Source organism: Phyllobates terribilis, unplaced genomic scaffold (genome assembly GCF_046119375.1).
Source record: "Phyllobates terribilis strain yellow unplaced genomic scaffold, ASM4611937v1 Scaffold_2__4_contigs__length_985480577, whole genome shotgun sequence".
In the NCBI taxonomy this organism is placed as follows: Eukaryota; Metazoa; Chordata; class Amphibia; order Anura; family Dendrobatidae; genus Phyllobates; species Phyllobates terribilis.
In genome coordinates, this window is record NW_027362762.1 from 202262639 (window position 1) to 202269705 (window position 7067).

Below are 7067 nucleotides of genomic sequence, written 5' to 3' on the forward strand. Positions count from 1 at the left end.
TGGGCAGCCATTGACTATGATGGATAGGTCAGTTGGGGGGGTTGAATGAGATGGCAGAAAGATGATGAATTCTGTTTTGTCTATGTTAAGTTTTAGAAATCTAGCAAAGAAGGATGAAATAGCAGACAGACATTGTGGGATTTTGGTTAGTAAGGAGGTGATATCGGGTCCAGAGAGGTAGATCTGTGTGTCATCAGCATAGAGGTGATAATGAAAGCCATGAGACTCTATGAGCTGTCCCAGGCCTAAGGTGTAGATGAAGAGCAGGGGTCCTAGAACTGAACCTTGGGGGACACCGACAGATAGGGGGCGAGATGGTATGTCTGTTAGGTATAAGGAGATCCAGGATAGGGCCAAGTCTGTGATGCCGAGAGATGAGAGAGTTTGTAGTAAGAGGGAATGGTCCACTGTGTCGAAGGCAGATGACAGGTCTAGGAGAAGGAGGACAGAGTAGTGTCGCTTAGATTTGGCGGTTAGTAGGTCGTTGGTGACTTTAGTCAGTGCAGTTTCAGTAGAATGGTGCGGTCGGAAACCAGATTGTAGGCGTTAAAAGACGGACCAGGAGGAGAGATTGGAGGACAGCTCAGAATGGACTTGTTGTTCTAGTAGTTTTGAGGCATAGGGGAGAAGTGATATGGGGCGATAGCTAGACAGAGAGGATGGGTCAAGGGAGGGCTTTTTGAGGATTGGTGTGATTGAGGCATGTTTGAAGCATGAGGGGAAGACACCAGTTGTTAGTGACAGGTTGAAGAGGTGGGCTAGGGGTGGGATGAAGATAGTGGTAAGGTTTGGGATGAGGTGGGACGGGATTGGGTCAAGTTTTCAGGTGGTGAGGTGTGATTTGGAGAGTAAAGAGGAAAGTTGATCTTCCGTAATGGTGGAGAATGTGGTTTTGGAGGAGGAGGGTTGAGTACGTGTGGGGAGGGGCTGTGGGGGCTTTAGGCAAAAGCTTTGTCTGATGGTGTCAATCTTCTGCTTGAAGAATGAGGCAAAGTCTTCGGCTGAAATAAGAGGAGAGGGAGGAGGCACTGGGGGATGGAGGAGAGACTTGAAGGTGTTGAATAGTTGTTTGGAGTTGTGAGACAGGTAGGATATGAGAGATGAGAAGTATGTTTGTTTTGCTGCAGTGAGTGTGGACTTGAAGGTAGTGAGGGACTGTTTGAATGCGATGAAGTGCTCATTGGAGTGGGACCTTTTCCATTTACGCTAAGCAACCCTGGAGGCCCGTCGCAGTTCTTTAGTTAAGCCCCCGTCTCACATAGCGAGATCGCTAGCGAGATCGCTGCTGTGTCACGGTTTTGGTGACGCAACAGCGACCTCACCAGCGATGTCGCTATGTGTGACACTTTGCAACGATCAAGCCCCTGCTGTGAGGTCGCTGATCGCTGCAAAGTGTCCTGGACCATTTTTTGGTTGTTGCTCTCCCGCTGGTCAGCACACATCGCTGTGTGTGACCAGCGGGAGCAGCGATCAGGCTGGTAACCTTGATAAACATCGGGTTACTAGGGGCACACGCGCACCTAGTAACCCGTTGTTTATCATGGTTACGAGCCTGCTAAAGTGAGCGGTAACCTCTCGCTCACTGTAGCAGAGTGGTAACCATGATAAACAGCGGGTTACTAGGTGCGCGTGTGCCCCTAGTAACCTGATGTTTACCATAGTTACCAGCCTGCTCCTGCTTCAGCAGGCTCGTAACCAGGAGCAGGACATCGTGGAAAGATTCTTTCCACGATGTCGCTGCTCCCTGATCGTTGGTGAGCCTGCCTGTTCGACAGCTCACCAGCGACCACATAGCGACGCAGCAACGATCCCTGACAGGTCGTATCGTTGTCGGGATCGTTGCAGCGTCGCTAAGTGTGATGGGGCCTTTAGGCTGGTGTGCCAGGGTTGTCTGTTGATTGTGCGAGCTTTGGTATGTGTGAGGGGGGCGATTGAATCGAGAGCTGCAGCTGTTGTGGTGTTGTATAAAGTGGCAGCAACATCTGCATCATGTAAGGAACTAATGTCTGTAAGAGGGAGAAGGGATTCAGAGAGTGAGTGTAGGTCAAGGTGTTTGAGATTTCTGCGAGGGTATGAAAGTTTGTGGAGTGGGGATTGTTGCCCTGGAGAGGAGAGGGTAGAGAATGTAAGTAGGTTGTGGTCAGAGAGAGATGGAGAGGTGAGTTAGAGAGGTTAGATAGGGAACAGAGGCGGGTGAAGATGAGGTCCAGCGTGTGGCCGTCTTTGTGAGTGGGTGTAGAAGACCACTGGGTATGACCGGAGGAAGTGAGGGATAGAAGCTTAGAGGCAGCTGAGAGGGAAGTGTCAATGGGGAGGTTGAAGTCGCCCATGAGGATAGTGGAGATGTCAACGGAGAGGAAATGAAGTAGTGAAGTGGTCAAAGAAAGTGGTGGCTGATCCTGGGGGGCGGTAGATGACAGCCAGTTGGAGGTTGGAGGGGGAGTAGATGCGCACGCAGTGCACTTCAAAAGAGGGGAGAGTAATTGAGGGCGGCAGAGGGATATGGGTGAAGGAGCAGTTATCTGAGAGGAGGAAACCTATTCCTCCACCGTGCTTGCCGGTGGGGCGGGGGGTATGGGAAAGGTGGAGTCCGCCGTATGAAAGTGCAGCTGGAGAGGCCGTGTCGGAGGGGGTGAGCCAGGTTTCATTGATGCCTAGGAAGGAAAGCTTGTTAGTGATGAAGAGATCGTGAATGTAGGAAAGTTTGTTGCAGACAGAGCGAGCGTTCCATAGAGCTCCTGTTAGGGGGTCTGGGGAAGCAGTGCTGGGTGGATGGGTATAAGGTTAGAAGGGTTACGAGAGTTTGGGATAGATCGTGGGTAGGAGGTGGAAGTGATTGTAGGGATGTGGTGAGGAGGGCCGGGATGTGGAGAGATGTCGCCGGCAGTGAGGACGAGCAGAGAAAGCGTTAGTAGGTGGGAGCAGGAGAGTGCATGAGGTGGCTGTCTGTGTTTGGAGGCAACGGATTGAGATGAAGGATTCGTTACCAGGTGTAGGGATTAGGGGTGGTTGGCAAAGGTGAAGGATTAAGGGGGTGAGAGTGAAAACAAACACAAACATTGTATACTGTGACTTAGTATCCAGTTGCCTTCAGTTCACTTCAGGTTCAATTCAGGATTAATTCATGTTTCTCACACTTCAGCTAATGGCCACAGACTCCTGGCCCACAATATATTTGTAACAGAATGCATTCAGCTGTGAACAAGAGGGGAGTGGTCTGTGCTCATCTTGATCAGCTGATTAAGGCTGAACCAGATGCTGGATACTCAAAGGCTAAGTATACAAGGTCATAAATAAAAGTGGGGGGTAGCTGGTGTAACTTGAAGAACATACCATAAGTAAATAGGAGCAGAGAGGTATAGAGAAGTCTGCAAGGAAATCAGGATGGGAAAGTTGGGTCACGTACCTGTAAGAGGAATGGATAAACAGAGATGCTGATTAGAGTGCGATGGTGGCAGGTAAGGTACAGTCTGCATGCATCATATTATTCAGGATTAATTCATGTTTCTCACACTTCAGCTAATGGCCACACTTAAGGTGATGGACACAGACTAAAGTCTGACACAGACTCCTGGCCCACAATATATTTGTAACAGAATGCATTCAGCTGTGAACCAGAGGGGAGTGGTCTGTGCTCATCTTGATCAGCTGATCAAGCCTGAACCAGATGCTGGATACTCAAAGGCTAAGTAAACAAGGTCATAAATGAAAGTGTGTGTGTGTGTGGGGGGGGGGGGGTAGCTGGTGTAACTTGAAGAACATACCATTAGCAAATAGGAGCAGAGAGGTATAGAGAAGTCTGCATGGAAATCAGGATGGGAAAGTTGGGTCACGTACCATTAGTAAATAGGAGCAGAGAGGTATAGAGAAGTCTGCAAGGAAATTAGGATGGGAAAGTTGGGTCACGTACCATTAGTAAATAGGAACAGAGAGGTATAGAGAAGTCTGCAAGGAAATCAGGATGGGAAAGTTGGGTCACGTACCTGTAAAAGAGGAATGGATAAACAGAGATGCTGATTAGAGTGCGGTGGTGGCAGGTAAGATACAGTCTGCATGCATCATATTATTCAGGATTAATTCATGTTTCTCACACTTCAGCAAATGGCCACACTTAAGGTGATGGACACAGACTAAAGTCTGACACAGACTCCTGGCCCACAATATATTTGTAACAGAATGCATCTGCAATTCCTGCATAAGGTAGGGGTGTCACAAATGATAGAAGTTTTACATCAAGTACAAAGGCTACAGGGATCTCTGCGTTTTCATGTATCATAGATTACATTCTCAGTTCTGTGTCTTTTTTTTCCCTCTGATTTATGTTCACTCATTGAGAGACACTTTGAATACTTCTAACCAAATCCTAGCCAGCTCAAGTCTGCTCCTTTCCATCTTCCAGTAATCCTTCCCAATTGCAAATACACTTCTCCCATTCCTTCTTAGTCTTTTCACTATATCACATGCATGGACAAAGGTGGTACCTCTCAGATTGCTTATTTCCTTTCAATTGCCAGTCCTCATGACTGCAACTTTAATACCTGCAGTTAACAGAAGAACTCTACTCTTCTCCCAGATTCCTTAGCTGACAAGAGAAGGAATTCAACTCCCAGAACCAAAATGTTCTCGAAAAAGAATTTTAGGAAATATCAACATCAAGTAACCAGCCATATGTACCCATGCAACTTTAATACCTAACCAAACAAATAATCCAAAAACTATACTACCAATACTTATTGCAATTACTTCCATTAGTCAAAATAACATGTCATGGGAGAATAAGTTCTTTTTACTATTCGTATAACGGTTTTGGATCCCATTGGGGTCCCTGACTGCACGAAGAACAAGTTGCCCATGGCTTCAACTTATTCTTCACACAGCTCACCTTTCTGAAAATGCCCTCTCAGTGTGCCTGGACCTTGTCTACAGGCCACACTCTAGCAAGTCAGAATGAGCTGTCAAGGTGTAGCGGGAAGGCTTTCGTAGCTCTCTCACCCGTTAGACCAGCTGACTGTAATAGGAAGGCGCAGGTGTGATAGGCTTCTGACCTTCTAGACCAGCTGTGCAGTTGGCTACCCCCTCTGCTGATCCTTAACCAGATATACAGCAACCACACAACTGGAAGCAGGTACAACACACACTGACGACCAAATAATCACTTCCAAATCTTCCTAACATAGGCACAATAATTTAGTTTCAGCATCCAACTTCAACTTACAATTTTACTTTCAACTTTTGTACAGTACTGTCTCTTTAAAAACCCACACACTTCTCAGCACAGAAAACTTGCACACAGCTGCAGATTCACCCCAGCGCAGCACCAGCACCCCAACACGGCACAGAGATGAGGATTTTTCTCACACAGTACTAGGAAGAATGCAGCAGATATGGCAGTTTCTTAACAGAGTTATTACATGTGTTCAGCATAACACAATCTCCAAAAACTCCACATGAAACTCCCGTAGGTCTCAGCCTGGCATACTACACCCAGGACACCGCTTTTGTGCATTCATGCGTACTCATTCAGGGATCTACTCCACAGTGCTTTTTTTTTTTTCCCTTCACGTAGAGTCCCTTATCTCAATCACTCCGCCTCTTTCAACTCAAAGTGAGTTGAATGTCTCCACGCCTAATGGGACCTCTTATATCAATCAAGGACTTATTTATTTGTCCCTTTATACTGTTACTCATCCAATTTAATTCAACAATTGTTAGTTATATATCTAAAATCACACTGAACCACATAATACACAACAAATTATCTTAGAACTCTATAAGTTCAATCATACACACAAAATGCAAACAATGGCAGAGGTTTGATAAGAATGGTCTTGTAGGACCACTACGTACCCGTCTTGGACCACCAGAAACACTGAAACTTTGTAACATAAAGAGCTACTCACTGCGGAATTATTTTCAGTGATTTATGGAAAGATCCGTGCAGTTGGGTCACAGAGAGGTCCAGTTAACCATCCCGGTTTTCGGCACCATGTAATGTCGTGGTAGCCCTTCCAAGAAGAGCTAATTTGGATGGAGATAACAAATTCTCTCTAAATCTGTCTGCCATTTTTGGTTCAAATTAGATAAAGAGAATCAATACGATACATCAGAGAAAAGAAAAATAACACACAGCCAGTGTCTGATTGTGAGTGTACAATTCTTGTCTGAATCTCAGAAACCCAGTCACATATATTTATTACAACAGAGATATGAAAAAGGGAATGTCTTTACATTACCTAACGCTGCAGATATTTTAGTTGGGGAAAGAAAGGACTTTAATTGGAAATAAAATTGTAAATTATGGAAACATCTGCAGATGTCCTTGAACTAAAACCAGCTCTCTCCAATTAACTATACTTAAAAATAACAAAGGAAAGTGTGACAGAAACACAGCTCTACACCCTGTGTTATTGCTTTTATGAATAACACTTATAAAAGCTAATATTAAATTTCAGATATATAGGTAGATTTAATTGTCTAAAATAATAATCAAAGCAAAGTATAAATATTTACAACACATTTTATTCAGCCTCCTATGACTTACAGTGGGGGTAATAAGTATTTGATACACTGCCAATTTTGCCAAGTTTTCCCACCTACAAGGAATGAAGAGGTCTGTAATTTTTATAGCAGGTACACTTCACCTGTGCGAGACAGAATCTAAATATAAAAACCAGAAAATCACATTGTTTTATATTTATAAGCAGGAGTGTAACGACCACTGTCACAGAGGACGTGATCGAGTCTGTGAGGGTGGGGTGCCTGCCAATGCCCGCACAAAGTTCACCTGGATGCGTGCCCTCGGACACACATTCAGCTGAAGTGTATCGCAGTAGATAGACCTGTCAGGTCCGTGTGCAGCAATACATGCTGCGACCAATCAGAGGCCAGCAGTTGACATCTGCCTGCATGACTGGGGGCGCGTGGCAGTGACATAATGCGTTCCTGACGCTTGCACGCTGAAGTCTGCTGCGGGCTTCAGAAGAGGATGCCACGCGGAGAGAAGGTGAATAGAATATTTTTTTTCTATGCATTAAATAACAGTGGTAGAATGGAGGTCATGTGTCCCA